The following is a 26,090-nucleotide window of genomic DNA, read 5'->3' on the forward strand; positions in this document are numbered from 1 at the left end:
ACACTCATCCCTGGAATATCTGGACAACAAGGCTCCCACTTACTGACTACAGCTCCACCTTCAACACCATAATTCCAACACTCCTCTCCAAACTCTGGGATCCAGGTCTCTGCTCCCCTCTCTATAATTGGAGTTTCGACTTTGTGGGCAATAGACCACCATCAATAAGGATATTCCTCCACGATAATCCTCAACACCGGTGTCCTGCAAAGCTGCATACTCAGGCCCCTACCATTCTCCTTATTTAAACAAGACTGTGTGGTTAAATTCCACACAAAGTCCATTTACATGTTTGCTGACGACATCACTATTGTAGGTCAGATCCCAAACAACAATGAAATGGAGCACAGCAAGAAGATATAGTCCTTTGCGACATGGTGTAGAGACAACAAACTCTCCATCAATATCACAAAAATGAAGGATCTAGTATTGACTTCAGGAAGTGGAGTGGAGGGCATATCCCTGTCTGCATCAATGGAGCTGAGATGGAGATGGTCATGAGCATCAGGTTCCTGGGAGTGATGATCACCAAGAATCTGTCTTAGTCCACCCACATTGATACTATAGTCAAGAAAGTACAACAACGCTACTTCCTCAGAAGGCTAAGGAAATTTGGCAAGACCATGAAGACTCTTAAAAATTTTTGTACATGCGCCATGGAAAGCAGACTATGTGGATGCATCACAACATGGTATGGCAGCTACTCTTCCACAAGAAATTAGAGAGAGTTGTCAACACAGCCCTGTCCATTACACAATCAGCCTCCCATCCAGTGACTCTGTCTCCACTGCAACGGGAAAGCAACCAACGTAACCAAAGACCTTGCCCACCCCAGTTATATCCTCTTCCATCAGGAAGAAGATATAAAAGTTTGAATGCAGATATGAACAGATTCAAGAACATAATCGTCCCTGCTGATATGAGACTTTTGATGGATTGCTTAAATGTTAACGTTGATCTCTCTCTGCACTTTCTCAGCAGCTGTGACATTCTGATGCAGTTATATAAGTATGATCTCTTGTAAAGCATGTAAGACAACATTTTTCACTGTACCTTAGTACATGTGACAACAATAAATCAAATCAAATCAAAACTACTCATTTAGCTTTGTACTCACTGACTTGCATTGAACCACTGACTAATTAGGAGCTAATTTCAAAATGCTTATCCTTGTTTTCAAATCCTCCCAGGGCCTAGATCCTTCTTACATCTATAATATTGCCCAGTCACACAATCTATCATGCAATCTACATTCCTCTAATTCTGGCCTGTTGGCCAATCTTAATTTTAATTTTTATGCAATTGATGTCAGTGCCTTCAGTAGTCAAAGCTCTAAAGCCCTTAAACACTTCTTGAGCCATTATGCCTTAATCTGTCTTCTCCTTCAAAACACTTAGAGCCTACCTCTTTATTCAAGCTTTTGACCAATCATCTGAGTATCACCTTTATGGCTCGATGTCAACATATGCTTTATAAAGCTGCTCTGAAGTGCCTTGACACATCATTACATGAAAGACATGACAATCAATCAATCCTTCTGTTGTTGTTTGCATATAGCAGTTACATCAATTAAATTTTCAATGTTCATGTGTGCACAAATCAATAGTGGGGAGGAAAACATCAATCAATTCCAGGATTTTTCATTGGCATTTAACAGTTCCAGTCTAATCTTTTGCAATATGGACACATTCTTTCGGTAGGTTTTATCAATGCATTCTGTCAACCGTAACAAAATGATTTCTGTCGACCTCACCAGTGCTATGTATTGATCAGCAAGGTAGGAAGTGCATTTGAACCAAACAGGAGCAGCGCAGTTCCAAGAACACTCGAGAACTTTGATTCCATCAGGATAAAGCAGTTCCTTTTCACAGCCACTACATCCATAAACACCTATTACCTCCACCAATGATGTTCACTAGCAACACTGTACTATTTAAAAGATACCCTGCAGTAATTCACCAAGGGTCCCCAGACAGCACCTTCCAGTGGCATAACTATTACCATTATGAAGCATAAGAGTTGCAGACACGCACCAACACCAGCACCTGAAGTTCCCTCCTGAACAGCATTATAGGCCTACCTACAACAAATTAACTGCAACAGTTCAAATGGTAGCCCTTCTCAAGGGCAACGAGAGACCGAAAATGAATGCTGACCCAGACCAGCAACCCCCATTTTCCACGAATGAATTATAGAAGTCACTTCCTTCACTTCGATGTTAATATCCGACCATAATTATCTCAGAATAATCTTAAAAGAAATTGATAAGTGAGGTTGTCATCTTGGCATAATTTTGGAAAATTAGAAATTTCAAAAGAAAATTGAAATAGGAATTTTTAAAGGAGATTATCCCTGTTTATTGGTGCAGTCGTCTATAACTGCATATAGTCATGAAGAAGAGATCACACCCAGAGAGAGAATGAGCATATAGCTCAGGGAATTTTGAGGCATTGTGGGAATTCAGTGCAGATGAGAAGAGGTAATTGCTTTTGTTGGTTCATAGTTTATAAGGTCTTTTCATAGGATTAAATAAGCCCAGAATCAAGAGCCCAGCACAAAAGAAAAAGTGACATCAAAGCAAAACCTTAAATTCATTGACTACTAATATCTGTTCATTCAACTATCTACTGTGGCTTAGTTTCAGATTGAATATAACCATGAGAAATATTTACAGGTTGCAAACTCAAAGATCAGTAGGAAATGTTTAAAATTAAAATTAAGGACTATGTAAAAAAAAATGTAGGGCCAGGTGACGTGTTGGACCTGCATGATGAGAGAGGTGATGGAACCCATTGGAATTCATAGTGACCACATGTGTGGATTGCTTGATGAACTCCAGCTCAGAGTGGATGAGCTGGAGACTGAGTTCTGCAAATTGTGACACATCAGGGAGGGGGACAGTTACCTGGATGCTGTGTTTCAGGAGGCAATCACATCCATTAGATTAACTACTTCAAATTCGGTCAGTGGTCATGGACAGGAGGGTGTGACCATGAGCAAGGCAGGTAGAGGTGAAGGAGACTCAACTCTTGAGCTTGTCTAACAGGTTTCAGATTCTTGCACAATATGTGTGGATGACAAGGAATATCAAGAGGATGAGCAATCTGACAATAGCACTATGGTACAAGGAGCTATTCAAGACAGGTAAAGAAAGAAAAATATCGTTGCAATCAGTGATAACATAGACAGGCGAATAGACAGGATCAAGAGTCCCAAAGACTGGGTTCAACAAGAAGGGGATCAATCAGCACAGGATTGACAGTGTTATACTGAAATATAAGCAGTATATGAAACAGGGTGAATGAGCTGGTAGCACAGGCTAAAATTGGCAGATATAATGTTGTGGGTATAACGGAGACATGGCTGCAAGGGGATCAGGGCTGGTAACTAAATATCTAAAGGTATGTGTCCTATTTAAAGGATAGGCAGATGAACTGATGTGATGGGTTGCCTTATTAGTAAGAAATGAAATTAAGTTAAATCAATAGCAAGAAGTGATATCGAGTCAAAAGGTGCTGATTCTGTGTGGGTAGAGTTGAGGAATTGCAAAGGGAAAATACTGTACTGGGAGTTATATACAGGCCTCCTAGCAGTAGCCAAGATGTGGCAAGGAAAATAAATCAGGAGATAGAAAAGGCACATTACAATAAACATGGGGAATTTCAATACGCAGGTGGACTGGGAAAATCAGGTCAGTAGCCGATCCCAAGAAAAGTATTTCATGGAATCTCTATGAGATCGGTTTTTTTTAGCAGCTTGTGATAGACCCACTAGTAAACAGACAATTCTGGATTTGGTGACATGTAATGAGGCAGACTTGATTAGTGAGCTTGAGGTGAAGGAATTCCGAGGGGACAGTGACCGTAATATGATAGAAATCACCCTGCAGTTTGAGAGGGAGAAAGTTGAATCAGATATAATGACTGAGTAAAGGTAACTACAAAAACATGTGAGAGGAGATGAACAGAGTTGGTTGGAGGAGGACCCTGGTATGGGAAAATGTTGGAGCAGTTTCTCGTGGTATTTTGGAAGGTGCAGCAAAAATTCATCCGAAGGAAGAGGAAGCATATTAAGGGGAGAACAAGGCAGCCATGGTTGACAAGGGACGTCAGGGATAGGATAAAAGCAAAATTAGATTCTGATTAGATTAGATTCAATTCCCTACAGTGTGGAAACAGGCCCTTCGGCCCAACATGTCCACACCGACCCTCCGAAGAGCAACCCACCACCCCCACCCCCCCCCCCCCCCCCTTACTCATGCACCTAACACTATGGGCAATTTAACATGGTCAATTCACCTGACCTGCACATCTTTGGATTGTGGGAGGAAACCGGAGCAAACCCACATAGACACGGGAAGAACGTGCATACTCCACACAGACAGTTGCCCAAGGCTGGAATTGAACCTGGTCCCTGGTGCTGTGAAGCAGCAGTGCTAACCACTGAGCCACCATGCCGCCCAAAAAATATGGAACGTTTCATGAATTTGCACATCATCCTTCCGCAGGGGCCATGCTAATCTTCTCTGTATCGTTCCAATTTTCATATATGTGCTGCCGAAGCGAGCACAAAGAAGGAGAATATTGTGTGAAGATTAGTGGGAAGCCAAAGGATTGGGAAGCCTTTCAAAACCTGCAAATGATAACCAAAACAGCAAGAATGAGGGACACAATTAAATCTGAGGCTAAGCTAGCTAGCAATATAAAAGAAGATTGCAAGAGTGTTCTTAGATATATAAAAGGTAAGAGAGAGGCGAGAGTGGACATTGAACTATCAAAAAAATGAGGCTGAAGAAATAATAATTGAGACTAAAGGAATGAGAGAAAGTCATAAAGAAGAGTTGAATGCTCCCGATTCCTAAAAAGGAAGACACAGAATGCCTGAAAATCATAGAAAAATGGAGGTCAATCACAATTGGACTAATACTGCTTTGCCTTTTCACTAAAATTATGGCAAAGCAATTAAGTGATACAATTCAGACTAAACCTAGAGAGAAAGGTTTCTTAGCTGTCACTCCAGGCTACACAAAAATATAGCTGTTCTAGAAAATATCATAAGAGATGCCAAAAGGAATAGAAAGAACATGAATGGATACTTAGTATCAGTCTTCACCATGGATCCACCAATAGCATACCAGAATTTCAAGAGTGTCAGGGAAAGAAGTTGATGTAGTGGCCATCACTAAGGAGATGGTGCTGGGGAGGCTGAACAGTCTGCAGGTGGTGAAATCACCCATTAGTTGAGATTTGTGAAGGCATTGGTGGTGATCTTTCAGGAATCTCTGAAGTGAAGAAAGATCTCAGAAGATCAGAAAATGATAAAATGTAGCATCTCTGTTTAAGAAGGGAGGGAGACAGAAGACAGGAAAGTATAGGATGGTTAGCCTGACCTATTTTTAGAGTCCATTATTAAGGATGAGATTGCAAACACTTGGAAGTGCATGGTAAAACAGGGAGTCATCAAGAGGAAATCATGTCTGACAAATCTGCTAAAATCCTTGAGAAGGTAAAGAGCAAGTTAGACAAAGAAGAGAGAGTGAATGTGATTTATTTGGATTTCCAGGATGCCTTTTGACAAGGAATACACAGGAAGCTGCTAAACAAGGTAAAAGTCCATGGTGTTAGGATCAAGGTACTGGCATGGATAGAGGATTGGCTGACTGGCAGAAAGCAGACAATGGGGATAAAGGTGTGTTTTTCAGAATGGCAGCTGGTGACTAGTGCAGTTCTGCAGAGATTAGTGTTGTATGATGATGCTGTCATTTAAAAAAAGTTATTGTGTCCTGGGTTAATTGAAGAGAGTTTGGAAAGGCAGAGGTGCTGAAGTGGCTATTGGAGACTAAGTCAACATTTTAAGAGGCTTTTAAGTTTTCTTTTTAAAAACAGTTGTAACAATGGAAGGGGAATGGCTTGTTCTCTCAGACCAGGGTTTCTAGTTTTTATTAACTGTTACAGTCAAAAGCTGTTTGGGACCCAGAGGGTTGGAGCTTCAGAAACTGATTCCTAGCTGCTACTTTCTCAGAAACCTCTCTTGATGATGTTTCCTCTTGGATTAGAGAATTGCAGTTAAAAATCTGTGTCTGAATTTACTTTTTTGCCAAGGTGTGTTTATGGAACATTATTACATTAGAACAGTTAATTAGTAATTGTGTCTATATATATTATTTGGTTAAGTTTTCCAATAGATAAGTTATTGTAAATTCTTCTTTCTTTTGTGTGCACTTTAACTGTAGTATTTAAATAAATTGTTTTTTTTTTGCTTAAAGTTGAGTAGTTTGATTAGTCACATCACATTTGGAACACACAATTCACATTTACCTTTAAAATGAGAAAAGTTATGGTCTAGGCTAGTTTCTTCAAATATTTGGAGGGGGGGGTCTGATCTGGTCCATAACAGTTGGGACCACCACTATCCATGTTACACATTAACAAACTGGACAAAGGAACGGAGGGCATTGTTGCTCAGTTTGCAGATGGCATAAAGATAGATTGAGGGTCAGCTAGCTTTGAGGAAGTGGACAGACTGCAAAAGGACTTGGACAGGCTAGGGCAGTGGGCATAAGAAATGGCAGACAGAATACAATGTGTAGAAGTGTGAGGTTATGTACTTGGGTAGGAATAATATCAGCAAAGACTATTTTCTAAATGGGAAAAGGCTTCAGAAATCTGAGGCACAAAGGGACTTAGGAGTCTTAGTTCAGGATTCTCTTAAGGTTAACATGCAGATTGATTTTGGCAGTTAGGAAGGCAAATGTAATGTTCACATTCATCTCAAGATGGCTAAAACAAGGACAGAGATGTACTGCTGAGGCTGCGTAAGGACCTGGTCAGACCCCATTTGGAATATTGTGAGCAGTTTTAGGACATTTATCTAAGAAAGGGTGTGCTGGCGTTGGAGGGTGACCAGAGGACGTTTACAAGAATAATCCCAGGGATTAAGTAGTTGTCACATGAGGAGCAGTTGAGGACTCTGTTCTGTACTCCATGGAATTTAGAAGAAAATGGGGGGATCTGATTGAAACTTATAGAGTGCCGAAAGGCCTAAACAGAATGGATGGGAAGACATTTCCATGAGTTGCAGAGACTAGGAGCTGAGGGCATAAACTTTAGAACTGAAATGAGGAGGAACTTTTTCGGCCAGAGAGTTGTTAATGGTTTTCAACTTCAGGGCTTAGGGAAATCATCGGGATTTTCCCTCCAAAACAAAGTTGTAGATATAAGTGCACTAGATTAAAAACCCTACACTGGCTCATCCCCTGTAGCTTTCCATGTGGTTAGTCTGAGAACATAATACCTTGGCATATTTCTGACATCTCCATCTTTTAGTTGCTGTGTATCCTCTTCCCTCTGACTCTCTTTGCTGATTTGGCACTACATCTCTCTCCTTCAATTAAGTTTCCATCTTCTAAATTTCCCTCAAACCCCTGAAACGTGTAGGAGGTAATGGATAGTGCAGTGGTGGAAAAGCAGTCACCAATAATTGCAAGTGGGGAATGAGCAGAACATATATTTAACAGATCTTTTCCCCATCTCCTTCCTGAATCATTTCACAACCCCTTTCTCCCATTATATCCACACACCTTCATTGCGTCACAGTACATTTGCTTCTCTCCAGGGATTATTCATACTTTACACTCACCTCTTCTCTATTAAACTGGCTGTGTAACCTCTATTTCCACACTCCTTTTATCCAGTCTCTCACCTCAGCCTAAATTCACCATCCAGATTCTATTCCCACTACCACAAGGGCGAGAGCTGTGAAAGCCCACTCAACTGTTTTACTTCTTATCCCCTGATCGTATGCACGTGCATCAAACGAGCCTTTATGTTTTCAAGATTAATTATCTGTGTCTGCTGTTGCTCAGTTTATTGCACTCTCAACTCTGAATCACAAGGAGTTAAAATCCCAATTCTAGGTTTTCAACACAGAATCACATTTAACACATTGCTGCAGTACTGAGGGAGTGCTTTACTGTCAGAGATGCTGCTAGGACATTAAACAGAGAACACATGTGCCTGCTCAGCCAGATGTAAAATATCTTATGGCATTATTTTGAATAGGATCAGGGATTATTCCTCAATCAACATTACATAAACAGATTATCTTGTAGTAATCACACTAATGTTTGTGGGAGCTTGTCATGTGCCAGCTTGCTATATATTTCAGACTTTAAGACAGTTATTACATTTTACAAAGTATTTTATTGGCTGTAACATGTGCAGTCATCAGCAAAATGCTAGAAAAATGAAAGACTTAGGGTTTTCTCAGCCTGCTAGAAATTAACAAGTTTTACTTTCTTTGATGTTCATATGGTCAAGGTTAGGCTCTTTAAGCAGCAAAGCCCAAGTGCTGATTAGTCGTTAATGCCAAACTGAAACCTGTGTTTTTGCCTCAGATACAAAGTAATATTACTTAAATAGAGATGTACATTTTTTGCATAAAACAGTAGAAATTAATCATGGGGCTGCCGTTAAATGGCATTATTATGCTGTTGTGTTGAAGTGATGGGTTGAAGTGTGTCTAATTTAATGCAAGAAGTGTCAGGAATAAGGGTAATGAACTTAGACCATGGATCAGTACTTGGAGCTACAATGTTGTGGACATTACAAAGACTTGGATATCACAGAAGTGGAATGGTTGTTGGATGTTCCAGGATTTAGATGCTTAAAGAGGAATAGGGCGGGAGGTAAAAGAGGTGCGGGAGTGGCATTGGTAATCAGGGATAGTATCACAGCTGCAAAAAGGGAAATTGTCGAGGAGGGTTTGTCTACAGAGTCATTATGGGTGGAAGTCAGAAACAGGAAAGGAGCAATCACTTTATTGGGAAATTTCTATAGACCTTCCCACCTTCACCCCCCCCCCCCCCCCCTCTCCCACACCCCAAAAGCAGCAGAGACACAGAGAAGCTGATTGGGAGGCGGATTTCGGAAAGGTACAGAAGTAACAAGGCTGTTGTCATGGGTGATTTCAACTTCCCAATATTGATTTGAACCTCCTTAGTGCGAATAGCTTGGATGGAGCAAAGGCACCTTCCCATCACACCTAACACCGCTCCCATCACACAAAGCACTTTTCCATGCAATCGCAGAAGGTGCAACACCTGCCCCTTTACCTCTTCCATGCTCACCATCCAAGGCCCCAAACACTCATTTCAGACTAAGCAATGTTTCACTTGTACCTCTTTCAATTTGGTCTATTGCATTCGTTGCTCCCAATGTGGTCTCCTCTATATCGGAGAGACAAAACGCAAACTGGGTGATCGCCTTGCTGAGCACCTTCAGTCTGTACACAATCAGGTCCCAGACCTTTCTGTGGCTTGCCACTTCAACACCCAATCCTGCTCCCATGCCCACATGACTGTCCTTGGCCTGCTGCAATGTTCCAGTGAAGCTCAACGCAAACTGAAGGAACAGCATCTCACCTTCTGACTAGGCACGTTACAGCCTGCTGGTCACAACATTGAATTCATCAACTTCAGATGATTATCTCACCTTGACCCTTCTGTTTTCATTCTGCTCTGTAATTTTATTTTATTTATCTTCTTTAAATATTTTTTTCACTGTTCTGTACCTCATATTTCTTGAGTGTCTCTCTTTCTCTTGCTCCCCACTCTCTCATCGCCCTTTTCCTCTCCTCTGTCCCCTTTGCTACCCTTCTCCCCTGTTTTCCATTTTGCCTCTGCTTCACCCATCCGCCCCATATTTTGTCACATAGCACTGGCTTCAGCCTTGGTCATTCACAGCTCCTAATCTCCCTAAAATCTCTGTGCACTGTCATTATCACATCTTTATTGCTCCCTTTGCTCCTGGAGCCATGACTCACCTTCTCTTAACCTAGTATAAATACCTCCCGATTTCTCCCTTCTTTTTAGCTTTGACAAAGGGTCAGTTAGACTCGAAACGTCAGCTCTTTTCTCTCCTTACAGGTGCTGCCAGACCTGTTGAGATTTTCCAGCATTTTCTCTTTTGCCTCAGTTTAATGTCTTTTTTGAAGTTTACAGAAGATAGAATGTTAATAAACTTAACAGTTTTCTTCAACTAAATGAAGTAAAGGAACATCCCATAATTTGTTTTATTATAAAGTCAGTCACAGGATGAGGATTTTGCTGGCCAGGCAAACATTTAGTGCCCATCCCTAATTGCTCAAAGGGCAGTTTGAGTATCAATTACATTAATGTGGGTCTGGAGTCACATGTAGACCACTCCATGTAAAGATGGCAGTTTCCCTCCCTAAAGACATTAGTGAAACAGATTTTTTTTTTCTGAGAATTGTTAATGGATTTGTGGTCATCATTATGAGGCTTTGGAGAGGGTGCAGAAGAGATTTACCAGGATGCTGCCTGGATTAGAGGGTATGAGCTATAAAGGATAGGTTGGAAAAACCTGGTTTGTTTTCTCTGGAGCAGCAGAGGCTAAGGGAAGACTTGATAAAAGTATATAAAATTATGAGATGCATAGATAGGATTGATGGTTCGAATCTTTTTTCCCCAGAGTTGAAATGTCAAATCCTAGGGAGAGGGAAGGTTCAAAGGAATGTGAGGGGCAATATGTTGACTCACAGAATGGTAGGAGTCTGGAATATGCTGCTAGGGGTGGCGGTGGACGTGGATGTGATTGGGAGATTTAAGGGACTTTCAGATAAACACATGAATATGCAAGGAATGGAGGGATATGGGTCAAAGGCAGGCAGAAGGGATTAGTTTAATTTGATGTCATAGTCAACACATTGTGCGCTGAATGGGCCCAGTCCTGTGCTGTGCTGTACTGTTCTATGTTCTATTGGACTCAAATTCCAGATATTTACTGAATTCAAACCCAGGTCTGCAGAATATTCCCTGGGTCTCTGGATTAACAGTGCAGTGATAATACCACCTGGTTATACCTCCTGTCAGGGAAAGTGAATGAAATGACAGGAGGTAATAAAAACTCTCTCAACAGTATAGCAGGTGGAATTGTTCAGATGCAGCTGCAAAATATAATGCAAAGTACAATCAAAGTTGCATGGACTCTTACTTCTTGATATTTAAAACATACATATTTATCTTGCACAAATGTTTTGGTGATTAGAAGTTTTATTTGTAAAAAGAAGTGAATTCAAGGAAAACAAGCATATTAAGTGACTTCTACAAATACGATATACAGTAATGGACAGATTGCATATCTGTCTATCAAATCAGTTTATATCACACAGTATAATATCTTTAACATTGAAACTGCTTATCCTGCCACATTGTTGCATATAATGAATTTTCAATAAATGGTACGCCATGGTTTTTGAATGTAATGTATAACACGTGTATTAATAGATTTCATATGGTGATGCTCTTCATACATCAAATGATGGATTGTTAAAATGAAAAGAATGCTGAAACAATGTAATGCACAGGGTGTTATTTTGCTGCTAAACCTATCTAAAGGTTACAAAATCTAATTTAGTCATGTAAATCAGACTCTGTTCAATTAACATTTAACAGTTGTTTGAACCCAGACATTTGCAGTGTTAAAATGTGAAGAAATCCATTCAAAATAAATTATCCACTTCAGACCATCTCCCACTATTTTATACTGATTCTGATCATGCCCTATTTACATTTTAATGGTTATTATGGATTCTGCTTCTGCCAGTAAGTTTGAAAATGTAAATTGTGTATTTTAAAAATTGCAGATAAAGAAAAATCTAATTTTGTACCTTGAGTGATCGAACCGAAAGCATGTATTTATCTTTAAAAAACAGATAAATATGTTTTCTTTGTCAGTACAGTATTTATCATTGACCAAACCACACTCCACCCTCAAATCCCTGGGGCCTGATTATCCACATCTCAAAGCACAAAGAAGTGACCCGAGAAATGGATGCATTAGTCATCATCTTTAAAGATTCTACAGACTTTCGAACAGTTTCCACAGATTGGAGGCTGGTTAATAAAATTCTGCTTTGTTTAAGAAAAGGAGGTAGAAAGACAGCAAGTATAGACAGATTAGTTTGACATTGATCATGGAAAACATGCTAGAATCCAGTTTAAAAGAATACTTGTAAAATTGACAGGATCAGACAGAGTCAGCATGAAATTATGAAAGAGAAATCATGCTTGACAAATCTATTGAAACTTTTCAAGAATTTAACTAGTGGAGCTATGAGAGAGTCAATGATGCAGCTTACTTGGATTGACCATCTAGTTCACAAATGTCCTTCAGGGAAGGAAATATGCCATCCTTAACTGATCTGGCCTACACTTGGCTCCAGATCCACAGCAATGAGGTCAACTATTAACTGCCTTCTGGGTGATTAGAGATGGACGACAAATTTTGGCCTCACCCCGTAACACACACATCCCATGAATGAATTTTAAAAAAGATATTTTGGAAGGTTTTAAAGAAGGTCCCACTTAAGAAATTAGCACATAAAATTAAAGTGCATAGGACTGGGGATAGTGTACTGACATTGATAGAGAGCTTTTGGCATACAGGAAACAAAGAGTAAGAAAAAAGGCATTGTTTTTCATGTGGCAGGCATCAGTTCGTGGGGCATAGTGGTGACGAGTGCTTGGGCTCCAGCTATTTACAATATATATCAATGAATTAGATGAGGGAACTAAGTATAGTATCTCCAAATTTGACAATGATACAAAAAATGGGGGGGAAAAATGAACTGTGAGGAAGATGCAAAGATGCTTCAGTGTGATTTGAATACATTGAGCAAGTGATCAAATGTATGGCGTTGGAGTACAATGTGGATAAATGTAAAACAAAGTGAGTAGGTGCTGCATAGATTAGTAAAAGCAGACGTACAATGAGACCTGGGTGTTCTTGTACATTAGTCTCTGAAAGTAATTATGCAGGTTCAGGAGGTAGTGATTGATGGTTAGCACTGTTATCTCACAGCACCAAAGACCCATGTTTGATTCCAGCCTTGGACGACTGTCTGTGTGGTGTTTGCATGTTCTGCCTGTGCCTACACAGATTTCCTTCCGATGCCCCCACACTTCATTCAAGAGAAAGTGAAGACTGCAGATGCTAGAGAGTCAGAGTCAAAAAGTGTGGTACTAGAAAAAGCAAGCAAGTCAGGCAGCATCAGAGGAGCAGGAGAATCTATGTTTCGGGCATAAGTCCTTCCTGACCAAGGGCTTATGCCTGAAATGTCAACTCTCCTGTTCCTCTGATGCTGTCTGACTGCCTGTGCTTCTTCTAGCACCAGGCTTTTTGTCTCTTCATTCAAGAGAATTTGAGTTTAGGTGCAGGATATCTTTCTGGAATTATAAATGGTGTTGGGTGAGGTCACTCCTGGAGTATCGCATACAATTGAGTCTCTTTATCGAAGGAAGAATGCTCTGGCTATGAAAGGAGTGCAATAAAATTGTACCAGATTGATTCCTTAGATGGCAGGACTGATGTAGGAAGATAGACTACTTCATTTAGGTCTATACTCACTGCAGTGTAGAAGAATGAGGGGATTTAGAAACCCTTAAAGTTCTGGCAGATCTTGACGTGATAATCACATAATCAGATGTTCCTAATGACTGGAGTCTACAACCAGTGGTCATAGTTGAAGGATATGGGGTAGGCTATTTAGGACTAAGAGAAGGAGAATTTCTTTTTCAACCAGAGAGTGGTGAGCCTGTGGAATTCTCTGTTTTCATTGCATGTTTTCAAGAAGATGATAGTTGAAGTTCTTATTGCTAAAGGGAATGGATGATCAGCCATGATCTGGTTGAATAACGGTATTTCTGGAGGGCTGAATTGCCCACTCCTGCTCCTAATTTTCATGGTTCTATCAATCATTCCAATGATGTTTTTGCTCTTCTTGGTTCAAGTGCAAGCGAGAGTGCGAATTTCAGAGAATGTGAAAGAGAGAAGAAATATTAGTACGTTAAGAAAGAGGAAAGTGCTAAGAATATTGTGCAGAATACAATGCACACTCTGTGGACTGCCTAGGTTTACAACGTAAAGTAGAAATGCCGTCTCTTTACTGCAACACTTGGACACATGGCACTTCAAGATGTGAAGGATTTTGTATATGATCTTCTTCACCTAACTACACAAGCATTTCATACCAATAAGAGTTTAATAGTGCCCTGTGGTAATCAGTTTGTCTATTTCAATTTGTTTTTTGATGCAAATACATGATCTGCATTTGATTATGAATGTGTTTTGTCTCTGCTTATTAATAGTGTCCACATTGCTCTTGAGAGCCTTTGTCATTCAAAGTGCCACTACACATACACAAGTGTTGTGGTGACATGTTGCCACTCCTACTTTCCACTATGAATCTGGTCATCTGCATAAATTATCTGCTCACAGAAAACTATTGACATGGAGTGTTATGTAAATAAATTCGGCAGAGAAATTCAAGTCTAAAACAGGGATTAGTGAAGTATGTGCAAAAAGTAATAGCGATTGGTTATCATGTAGCGGCACGGTGGCTTGATGATTAGCACTGCTGCCTCAGCACCAGGGACCCACATTCCATTCTAGCCTCAGGCAACTGTCTGTGTGGTGTTTGCATATTCTCCCTGTGTCTGCACAGATTTCCTCTGGACGCCCCCACACTCCAAAGATGTGCAGGTTATGTGGATTGACCATACTATGTTGCCCACAGTCTCCAGGGATGTGCAGGCGAGGTGGATTTGCCATGGGAAATGCGGGTGGATAGGGTAGATGGTTGGGATGCACTTTGGAGGGTAGGTGTGGACTCAATAGACTGAATGTATGATTCTGTGATAATGAATTGAAATACAGTTTTGAATGAGGTGAGAACCAAATTCTGCAACATCACAAACAAGAACTAAAAAATGTGTAAGTAACAATTGAACATACATCAGTATTATTTATCATTTTCTTTGATTGTGAAATGTCCAAGTGTCAATAACAGCATTTCTCTGCCAGTGTCTTCTGTCCACCTAACATCGCCGTCTTCTGAAACTCTATTTCAAAGTAACATAAATGTGATTTGTTATCTCACCGTGGTTCCTTTGTGTCATTAATAAGGAGGGAGTCAATTGAAAATTTACATTACCACTGAAAACTGAGACTTTGAAAATGTGTTTTGTACTGGTGTGTACAATTCATTTTAGAACAAAGCCAAACAGCATAATTCTAGCAGCTTTTCACACATTTCTGGTTCCAAGGTTCTACATCATTTCACTCAATATATTGTTTGGTTCATTGAACAACAAAATTATAGAATTAACTGCTGATTCTATTTTGTCAGAAATGCATTTTCATCTAAAAGCACAATTATATTTCAACTTGATGGTATAATTTCTGACCTGGCTATAAATTTAGTACTGCATCAATATATATTTTTTTTAAAAAAATCAGCGGTTCCTTGACAATGCATGACAGCAGAGCCTGAGGAGTGAACCTGACTAGAAAGCTGACATAAAATGCTAACAATCCCATGACAATTCTCTCAACATGTTTGCTTTTGGCATTTGCAATAAAATCAATTGAAACTACCCTCTCAAGCTCCAAATGTGTTCAACATTCACCTCATAGACTGAAAGGTACCTATGGTTTCAATGTACTTTAGAACGTAACCACATATAAAGTTTGGTGCAATTTTAACTTTGTTTAAATACTGTTTGGAAATACTTCATTCAAAATATGGGAATTATATATGGAATATATGGTTTAAACCACTTTTGAAAGAAAACTTTGCAAGGTGTTTTTCACTTGTTACTCAAGGATCCCAGCTGATGTACACAGTCTAGTACTGGAAATCATGTGCTGTTAACCCCTCCTGACACAGTCACTATAAATATGTTAATTTGAACCACTTTTTAATGACAATTATAAATAATGTTGAACTGTGATGTTATTTTAATAATTTGTTTTTTTCATTTTCTTATCTGCATTTTCAAAAGTCTGTACTTGTCAATTATTTAAAGAATACATACACTTATGAGCTGGATATTTAGGTCAGTAAGGTGGCTCTGTCATGCGTAAAATTGTAGAAGAGGCTAGATGTTGCAAGTGCTGCCTCAGGACATGGTATTTCTCATTTCCTCAGGGGCAGGAATGGGAATGGGTCAGGATTTGAGCATGCATGGCTCACGGAGGTACCTGGCTACTTAAATAATTAACTGCTTTCCCTGCTGTGATTGTTGTCATCAACGAAGGTGAAATGTATAACGTGCAGTGAAGACTTGATAATAGCAGATCTGAACAGTGCATATTTCATGCAATGCCAGGGGACCACCTTGGAGAGGTGAGTTGCCCTTATGGAAAGGGACACATTGCATCTTTGAGGGAGGTTAGGAATCCTTTTGGATCTGAAATAAGGTGAGACCTTGAGAGATTAGGTGTCCTTTAAGGTAGGCAAGCATGTACTTTAGAATGGTCAAATATGGGTATGATTGTGTGTACAAAATGCATAAATACATTTAAAGTGTCAACAGACCTGCCAAAATCAACTGTCAAATATGTCAGAAACAATTATCAGGAGGTCTATCAAACTATTAAGACAACCTGAAAGAGACAAGGAGAATTGTTAAGCTGTCAAAGCAATAAAGACTCCTGCATTCTTAAGTGTTGAAAAGTTTCTGTCATTTTACATATAATTGGCAGCTCCAAGTGATTATAGACACTTTGAAGAGGAACTAGTTCAATTAATCAATTAATTAATACCAATTCTTGTCACTGTAAGACATGGGCACTGAATGAAATGCGTGTTCTTAAAAAACATTATGTCATTGAAGGAATGTAAATCTGGTAAATGGGATTTTATAAACAAGTGTCTTTTTTCAATTTAGCGAAGTTTACAATACTTAGAGCTTTATCTTATCTTGTCTCTGTGTGAGCCCTGAGGTCTACCCATGATAGATACCAAGTAAGCTGGCAGAGAAAAAACCCAAAAGAACTGCGGATGCTGGAAATCGGAAACAAAACAGAAATTGCTGGGTAACCCAACACATCGGGCAACATCTGTGGAAAGAAATCAGGAGTTATCATTTTGGGTCCAGTGACCATTCTTTAGAACCAATGTTAGGAAAAAGTTATTTTTTATGCTGATGATAGTGTGAGGGAGGGGTTAAGAGTAGAGATAGAGCTCAAAGAGAGTGAGGAACAGTTGGACAGACAAGTAGTGCTTAACAGTCAGCCTAGGTGAGTGAATAGCTGCTAATAGGGACTATCAGTGGCTAACAACGGGTTGTGTGCAATAGCTGACCATGTGATAACAAGGCCTGATGTGTGTGGGGGTTGGGAAAAGGACATGGGAGAAGGTGCCCTAAGCCTTAAAAGTCCTAACATTGCTGAACTCAATACTGAGACCAGAAGGCTGTAGAGTTCCCAAGTAGAAAATGAAATGCTGTTCTTTCAGTTTATCCAGACCTTCACTGGAGCACTGCAGCAAACCTGAGACAGAGATGTTAGCCAGGGAACAGAGTAGGCAGCTGAAAGCTCAGGGTCTTTTTTTGCAGGCAGGACGTAAATGTTCTGTGAAGTAGTCACCCAATCCACACGTCATTTCCCCAGTGTAGAGGAGACCACATTGTAAGCAGCAAATGCAGTAGATTAGATTTTTGGCATGTTAGGTATAAGGGTGGTGGATGCCCCATTAATTTGGGTAGATGGGCTACAAAGAGCTACAGGGCTGGATATAGGGGCATATGCTGACATGGATGGCATGGGGTGTTATGGGGCAGGCAAAGGGGCCTGGTGGGTTATGTGGTATCATGAGGGTGGATACGGGACATGAGGTGACATGAAGTGTGTGTAGGGGTACGAGGATGGGTAGGTTGCTTTATTTTACCCCGTTTTGTGTTTTTTTTTAAAACATCAAGGTAGTGCCCATGCTTCAAGGCGGGCCTTGTATGTCGGCAGCTGACACCAGGCCAAAGTTTTGAAGTAACCAGCACCACTTCAGATCAAAGGCTCTGTGATAGGCTGCAAGTTTAAAACAAAGCCAAGCTCACAGAGCCAGGAATTCTCCTGACTCTGTGCAGTCAATTTGCAGACAAAAGTACTCAAAAGTAGACTCTGTGGTCGACTCTAAACTACACTTTGAAATGGCTTAGCAAAGTCATTCAGTTGTATAAATTGCTAGGAAGTCTCAACAATGAAATGACAGTCATACTCATGGAATCATACCATAGAGACAATGTCCCAGACATCACCATAATTATCCCTGGAAATGTTGAATTCCACTCACAGGACAGATCCAGCAGAGGTGGTGGCACAGTGGCATACAGTCGGGACGGAGTTGCCTTGGAAATCCTCAACATCGACTCCGGATACCGTGAAGTTTCATGGCATCTGGTTAAACGTGTATAAGGAAACCTCCTTTTTGCTACCACATATTGTCCTCCCTTGGCTGATGAATCAGTGCTCTTCCATGTTGTACAACATTTGGAAGAAGCAATGAGGTAACAAGGGCACAAAATATACTTTGGGAGGGTGGGGGGATTTCACTGCCCAACACCAAGAGTGGCTCCACAGCTACACTACTGGTTGAGTTGGTTGGGTGCTAAAGGACATAGCTGCCAGACTGGGTCTGCAGCTAGTGGGCCGGAAACCAATAAGTCAGAAAAAAATATACTTGCCTTTATCCTTAACAACCTGCTAGCTGCAGATGCATCTGTCCATGGCAATGTTAGTAAGAGTGACCACCGACAGTCCCACTTTCTTACTTAGAATAACTTGCAGCATATTGTGTGGCACTATTACCATGCTACATGGGACAGATGTCAAATAGATCTGGCAACCCAAGACTGGGCATCTTTGAGGTGCTGTTGGGCCATCAATAGCAGCTGAATTGTACTCCATCACAATCTGTAACCTCATGTCCCACACTCAATCACAACCATTAAGTCAGCCTGGTTCAGTGGAGAGTGCAGGAGGGCATGCAAAGAACAGCATCAGGCATACCTAGAAATCAGGTATTAACCTGGTGAAGCTACCAAACAGGACTACTTGCATGTCAAACAGCACACGCAGCAAGCGATAGAGCTAAGCAATCCCACAACTAACTGGTCAGATCTAAGCTCTACAGAACTGCCACATCCAGTCATGAATGGTTTTGGACAATGAAATAACTCACTGGAGGACGAGTCTCCACAAATATCCCCATCCTCAATGACGAATGAGCCCAACACAAGACTGCAAAAGATAGGACTGAAGCATTTGCAAGAAACTCAGCCATAATTGCCGAGTGGATGATGTATCTCGGCCTCTTCCAGTGGTTCCCAACATCACAGATACCAGTCTTCAGCCAATTTGATTCACTCCACGCTCAAGAAACAGTTATAAGCACTGGAAACTGCAAAGGTTTTGGGCCCTGGCAATATTCCAGCAATAATACTAAATTCATGCTCCAGAATTTGCCGCTGCACGAGCTGTTCCAGTATAATTACAACATTGGCAGCTACCTGACAATATAGAATCAAATCATTTAAAATTAGCTTGGCATTTTATGGCAGTTGCTTTGATCTTTTCAAAAGTAGGAACTGCAAACCTAGCACGATGTCTCTTATTTTGTCTCGTACCCAGGTATGTCCTGTACTCAAAAAGTAGGATAAGTCCAACCCAGCCAATTACGATTAGTCTAAGCTCGATCATCAGTAAAATGATGGAAGGTGTCATCGTCAGTGCTATCAAGCAGCACCTGCTCAGTGATGTTTGGTTGGAGTCCTGCCAATGGCATTCAACTCTTGACCTGATTACCGCCTTGGTTCAAACATGGACAAAGGAGTTGAATTCCAGGGGTGAGGTGAGAGTACAGCCTTTAACATCAAGGTGCATTCAACAGAGTATGTCATCAAGGAGCCCGAGCTCAACTGGAATCAATGGGTGTCAGGCAGTAAAATCTCATACCTGGCATATAGGAAGATGGTTGTGGCTGTTGGAAGTCAGTCATCTCAGCCCCAGGACATCTCTGTAAGAGTTCCTCAGGGTAATGCCCTGGACTCAAACATCTTCAACTGCTTCACCAATGACCTTCCCTCCATCATTAGGTTAGAAGGGGGGGGCTGATTATCGATGATTGCACAATGTCAGGCACTATTCATTATTTCTCAGCCCGTGTTCAAATGCAACATGATCTGAATAATATTCAAGCTTGCGCAAGTTACATTCACGCCACACAAATAACGAGCAGTGATTACTTCCATTAAGAGACAATGTAACCACCATCACTTGACATTCAAAGGTGTTACCATCACTGAAACCTCACTATCAAAATCCTGAGGGCATCTATTGACCAGAAACTCAACTGGTCTCACCACATGAACACAGAACACACTTACAAGAGCAAGTCAGACATTAGGAATACTGCAGCAAGTAACTCACCTTCTGACTCTCGAAAGCCTGTCTACCATCTACAAGTCAGGAGTGCGATGGAGTACACCCCATTTGCATGGATGGGTGCAGCTCCACCAACACTCAAGAAGCTTGACATCATCCAGGGCAAAGGTGCTCACTTGATTGCTACCAAATCCACAAATATCCACTTCCTTCAACACCAACACTCAGTCACAGCAGCATGTACCATCTACAAGATGCACTGCAGAAATTCACCAAAGAACCTGAGATAGCATCTTTCAAGTACTTCCATCTAGAAGGACAGGGGCAACAAATACATGGAAACATTACCACCTTCAAGTTCCCCTCCAAACCAGTCAGCATCCTGACTCAAAATTATATTGTTGGTCCTTCACTATCATTGGGTCAAAATCCTGGAATTCCTCTCATGGCAGTGTGGGTCAACCCACGGCATATGAATGCAATGGTTCAAGAAGGCTGTTCACCATCATATTCTCAAGGGCAACTAAGTATCAGTGATAAAACTGCTAGCCAGACAGTGAAGCCCATGTCCCACTTTTTTTTAATATATAAATCTAGGTTTAAAATGCTTGGAAGAAAGTTTAAAGGATATAAAGTCATGTAGTGTGGAAACAGGACCTTCAGTTCAACTTATCCATGCCAGGTTTCTCAAACTAAAACTAGTCCCATTTGCCTGCATTTGACCCATATCCCTCTAAAACCTTCCTATTCGTGTGTCTGTCCAAATGTCTTTTAAATATTGTAACTGTACCTACCTCTACAACTCAGTAATTTACAGTAATGCTTATCTTTAAGCAAGTCTTTGCTATTTATAATTGCTTTGCTTGTAACCTCTTCCTTCTTTTAATGAAATCCTCACATTATCCATTTCTGAAGAAAAGTACTTCTTAATACTTAAAGCACATTCTGCAAGAAAATGTCCCTTTGGGGCCTTAAGCAATGAAACCTGTACCAAAAGGGATAGTTACTGAACCAAATAATTTATTTTTAAGTGTCATCCACTAGCCATCACCAAGATGCTACCACCTCATTTAAATCTTCACATGTCATTTTACAAAAGGGAACTGTAAAACAACTTCATTCCATCAGAGGCTTTGGATTCCTGTACACCAGCCCAAAAACAGATAGAACAAAGGATGATCTCATTGCACCAAAAACTGGGCAAAGTTTTCAGCATGATGCGATCACCAAACATCTTCCCTTTCAGTTTGAAGGAATTAATCCCTCCATAACATCCTGGTTAATCTCCAATAAAGTTGATAATGTATGCCCTTCCATCTCTCTTCACACCATCCAAGGCCCCAAACACACCAAGGTGAAAGAGCAATTTATATGTACTTCTTTGACGTTACACTACGTCTGTTGCTCAATGCAGTCTGTTCTACTTTAAAGGACAAAACACAAATGATGTGAAAGCTTCATAGGCGACCGATTAGGCTGTAAGCATAATCCTGGGATTTCAGTCATCAATCATTGTAATTCTCCAGCTTACTCTTACACTGTGTTTCTGTCCATCATCTGCAGTATTCCAAAGAACTCAACATATGCTCAAGAAACAGTTTATCTTTCAGCTGGCAGCTTAACAATCTTCTAGAGCTAGTTTAAACTTAATAATTTCAAATGTGTTTCCTATTTCTTTGCAAGTTTTTATTTGTAATGCCCAATGCACTTGGAGGGGGAGGGGGATTAAGAAAAGGTGTTTTAGATTGGGATGATAGTCCTCTTATGAGCTAGATACTAGACAAAAACAAAAGAACTATGAATACTAGAATCAGAATCATAAACTATTGGAAAAGCTCAGTAAGTCAGGCAGTATCCACGGAGAGAAAGCAGGGCCAATACCCCAGGCCTGGTGACCAACCTGAACCAGAACAGGTGAACAGTTCTGAAGAAGAGTCATTGGACCTGAAACGTCAATTCTGTTACGCCTCCAAAGATGTGGGCCGCCTCGCTGAGCCTTTCTGGCAATTTCTGATCTTGTTCCTTTAAGAGCTATGTTTGCCTGAAGGATCTCTTGTGAAAGAGCAACTTGCTTCCATGTGCAAAGGAAGTTTTTTTTCCCCCACAGAGGGCTGGAGGTGCCTGGGAGTGCGCTGCCAGGGGAAGTGGTAGAAGCAGATATGTTAGCAAAGTTTAAGAGATACTTAGACAGGCAAGTGAACAGGCAGAGAATAACGGGATACAAACCATATGCAGGCAGATGGGATTAGTTTAGAATGGCATCTTGGTTGGCACAGACATGGTCCGTCAAAGGGCTTGTTTCTGTACTGTACTTTTCTATGTTCTATGTTTTCATTGCCTAACAGTCAACGATCATCCAGTTGGATAAGAAAAGGTTTGGTTGGATTCTATATGATATGGGAGGATACTGCATTGTGAAAATGGACATGATAGGTATCTAATGGCAGGCATAAAGGGTGGAGATGTGATGAAACCTCTTGGAATACCTTCAACCCTATTTTTAAAATAGCATCGGTGTCCAAATTATACCAACTCCAATAGCTTTGGACTCAGAACTGAACAGGAATCTATGGTTCATGACTTCTCCAAGTTAGTAAAGATAACCAATGTAAAGTTACAACTCACACTAGCTCATAGTTTGTAACTTCAAAATTAATATGCCCCTCTTTGAGAATTAAAAACTGGAAGGGCTATCAGAAAATAAATCCTTGAATAATAGGTTTCTTTTTAGGGGGGGGATTATGTATTGGAGAGGCTGACAACCTACACAGATCCTCTAGATCAGAATTTTTATACAAAGTTTCATTGTATCACTCCTTCTAAAGATTTTGAGACTTGACTTTAATTAAGAATGTCTGACACTACAATTTTTTTAAAAAATTGATTGGTCACATCTAAAGTTTACTTCTGTTGCACAATCAGAGCAGTTTTGACATATGAAATGCTATATTCACTCGATCTGTAATCTCTCAGGACCCAAGGACCCTCCCTGGCCTTGCATTGGTCCAAAAATCATCTTGTCAGCAGCGATCCTTCCAAAAGCCAAGCTGCCAGGTTTGAGGTTGCTGTCACTTGACCTTGAAATGAAAGTCTGAAGTGAAAGGATTTAAAGAATGCTGTGGATACTTATGACAGTGTTGTTTACCTGCAAGGCATGTTTGTAGTTTCTAATAGGGCAGGGCAAGATGGGTTTGAGAACACAGGTGGATAAAGCAGAATCAGCTACAGAAAATATGGATAAACGTAAGGGATTAAATTTATTAAATAAAACTTCTCATGATTTGTTTGACCATGGACCTGTTTAAATGGAATTTTTTTTATTGTTGGGCCTCTTGCCACTTTACTCACTTCAGCCTCAAGCAGTGGTTAATGAAAGACATTTCCTGGGGAATTAAGCCTTGAACACCCTCATTATTTGCTTGCAGCTAACATCTTGAGTCAAAGCGTTAGCTTGCTCTCCTGCCATGAATGCTGTCTGATCCACTGTGATCTCCAGCAGGTTTTGTTTTCAAAGCATCATTTTGCTTTGTCCAACATGGGTGTAGTCCAAGCATTTCAGACACTCAGGCTTCGACAGATAAAGAGCAAAGTGCACTACAATTATCTCGGAGAGCAGCATTTCCTGAGTTTCTCATTAATAGTTGGTAGGATGTGTGATAACTAGAAAATCTCTTTGTGTTTCTTCTCTTATAAGAGAATCACTGTCCTGATCTGAAAATGACTTGTAATTTCAGGTTGTTAGTATGATCAAAATGTATTCAATCTTTATCTCTGACTGACAACTTGATATGCCTTTTACACTTTCCTGCTGCACTACTAACTACAGACCCTTTACCTTGTGCTTGAGCACTGAAGTTATGCACCGTTTTCACGGTGATACACCCAACAATGTCACTTTCACTGAATGGACAATCTCCGTCCACACTTATTTATTTTCACCTGACTGTCTCAATGTCATCGTTGTGACTGCTCATCGTCAATGGATGCTTTGTACTATTGCTCACAGATTCTAAACTCAACAGCTGATAATTTTGTATGCCAGAATTATTGACTTCTGCCATTCGTGTGTGCAGATTGGTTCGTCTGTATTGTCTGATCATGCTTTTGGCTTTTTGTGACAAACTTAAAATGAAATTCAGTATTTTGGCAATATTTTGAATTTTGGCAATCAGCAATTCCTTTTTCTGAGTAAATATTTCTTGGCTTTTCAAAGATAAAATTATGATTGAAAGACCAGTAATATTGTGGAGAAGGCCTTATTAAAAAAGAGCAAAGAACAAAGTTCCATTCAGCTAGCACTTTTCTTTCTTCAATTTCCAATAAATAGTGTTGTGGCTGATTAATAGTGCAGTATTACTACTTGTTTCATAGACAAAATCAGCAGTCAATTTTCACATAGCAGAGTTTCGTGAACAACAAATTAAATAAATGGCTACGTGTTTATTTGGTGACATTGGAGGAGGAATGACTATTGAAACTGGGGACATAAGCCTTGAACCCTAACAATACTCTCAGTTTTTCACCAAATAAACATTCTACATTTGCCTGTTTCATTAATTTGATGTCTCAGTTGAACGGCTGAGCTGTTGTCAATGCTGCACTCTTTCAGAGGGACATAAAATATCTGCACGACTTCTGTGTTCAAGTCCTACCAAGTGATTCAATAATGAGCATTTTCAGAAAGCCAAGCTGACTGTAAATTATTGTTATTCTTTTAAAAAATAAGAATGGTTAATGAAATCTAAGAGGTAGACAGAAGAGTGAATTCTTCAACTTGACCAAGGTCCCTCAGACTCCAGAGGTTTTCCTGCTCTGTAGTAAGCAAAGAATTCTGTTTATTGGTAGCTTTGTTTCTCAGAAACCAAGCAGGCAAGTTATAAAATGAGAAGTGATCAAATAAATCGTCATCTGGCATTTGAATGTTGTTCAAGTGTCAATCAAAACCACTATCTTGACCAAGAAGTTCTTTCCAAAGCTCCAGTCCCTTTAAATTCAAACAGGATGCATTCCTTAATAATACATATAAATATAAATATTACTAAGTTGCTGGTATATTAAGGGCTCAATTGACAGTGTCAGTGAGCTACACACAGCCTATGGAACACAGTATAGATAAACATTCCTTTGCCCCAGTACACGTTCAGCCTCAGCTTTTGAACCATTGTATTTGTCCCAACGTACAACATCTTCATCTGTTAAAGTCTATATAATAGTCTCATCTCTGGTAATAGAAGTGTAGAAACTGTCATGTTCTAGCATATTATAAACATTCAATCAAAAATTTATGTTGTTAAAAGTGAACAAAGACCTGCAGAAAATATCCCTCTGTGGAAATCTGGCTTCCCTTGTGGATGGAAAACACTCCCAAAGGGAAACAAAATTTAGGTTGTGGTAGTCGTGTCAATGCACTTTTCTGGAGCAAATTCAAAGGATAATTTCAAATTGAATAGGTCATTCAAATACAAATACACTGAATGTTTGAGACAGCCAAAGCATAAAGCAATAATATGGGATGATTTGAATCAACTGACACATCATCCTTTGTCTGAAAAAAGGTACATTGAACCTGCAGAAGTTACAAGATGACTGAACCATTTTGTTGTCTGTTTTACAATTCGAAAAAAAATTTCCTTGCAGATACTGAATATGAACAAAACCATCAGACCAACTGCAAGTCATCTAAAGAACCAAATAAACAGTAATAGTCAGTAATAGGAAGGGGGACATCACTTTGCCAACAGATGCCATCTCCCACACCCCAACCTCAAGTTCACCTGACAACCAACCTTCTAGACATTCAACAATAACAAGAAATCACAACCGATTGAAAATCCTTTCTTCAGATTTTTG

The 26,090-nt window shown here is 40.1% G+C and overlaps 1 protein-coding gene and 1 non-coding gene across 2 annotated transcripts in view; both read right to left on the reverse strand.

The window, feature by feature from the left end:
- Positions 1 to 26,090, reverse strand: part of pcdh15b (protocadherin-related 15b) — a 1,519,471-nt gene that overhangs the window by 640,041 nt on the left and 853,340 nt on the right. The gene's annotated exons all lie outside the window — the stretch shown is intronic.
- LOC140463748 (U6 spliceosomal RNA) lies at positions 4,463 to 4,569 on the reverse strand. The gene has a single exon (XR_011954771.1). It is a non-coding gene; the product is annotated as a U6 spliceosomal RNA (small nuclear RNA).

The sequence above is a fragment of the Chiloscyllium punctatum genome, chromosome 38, assembly GCF_047496795.1.
Source record: "Chiloscyllium punctatum isolate Juve2018m chromosome 38, sChiPun1.3, whole genome shotgun sequence".
Classification (NCBI taxonomy): Eukaryota; Metazoa; Chordata; class Chondrichthyes; order Orectolobiformes; family Hemiscylliidae; genus Chiloscyllium; species Chiloscyllium punctatum.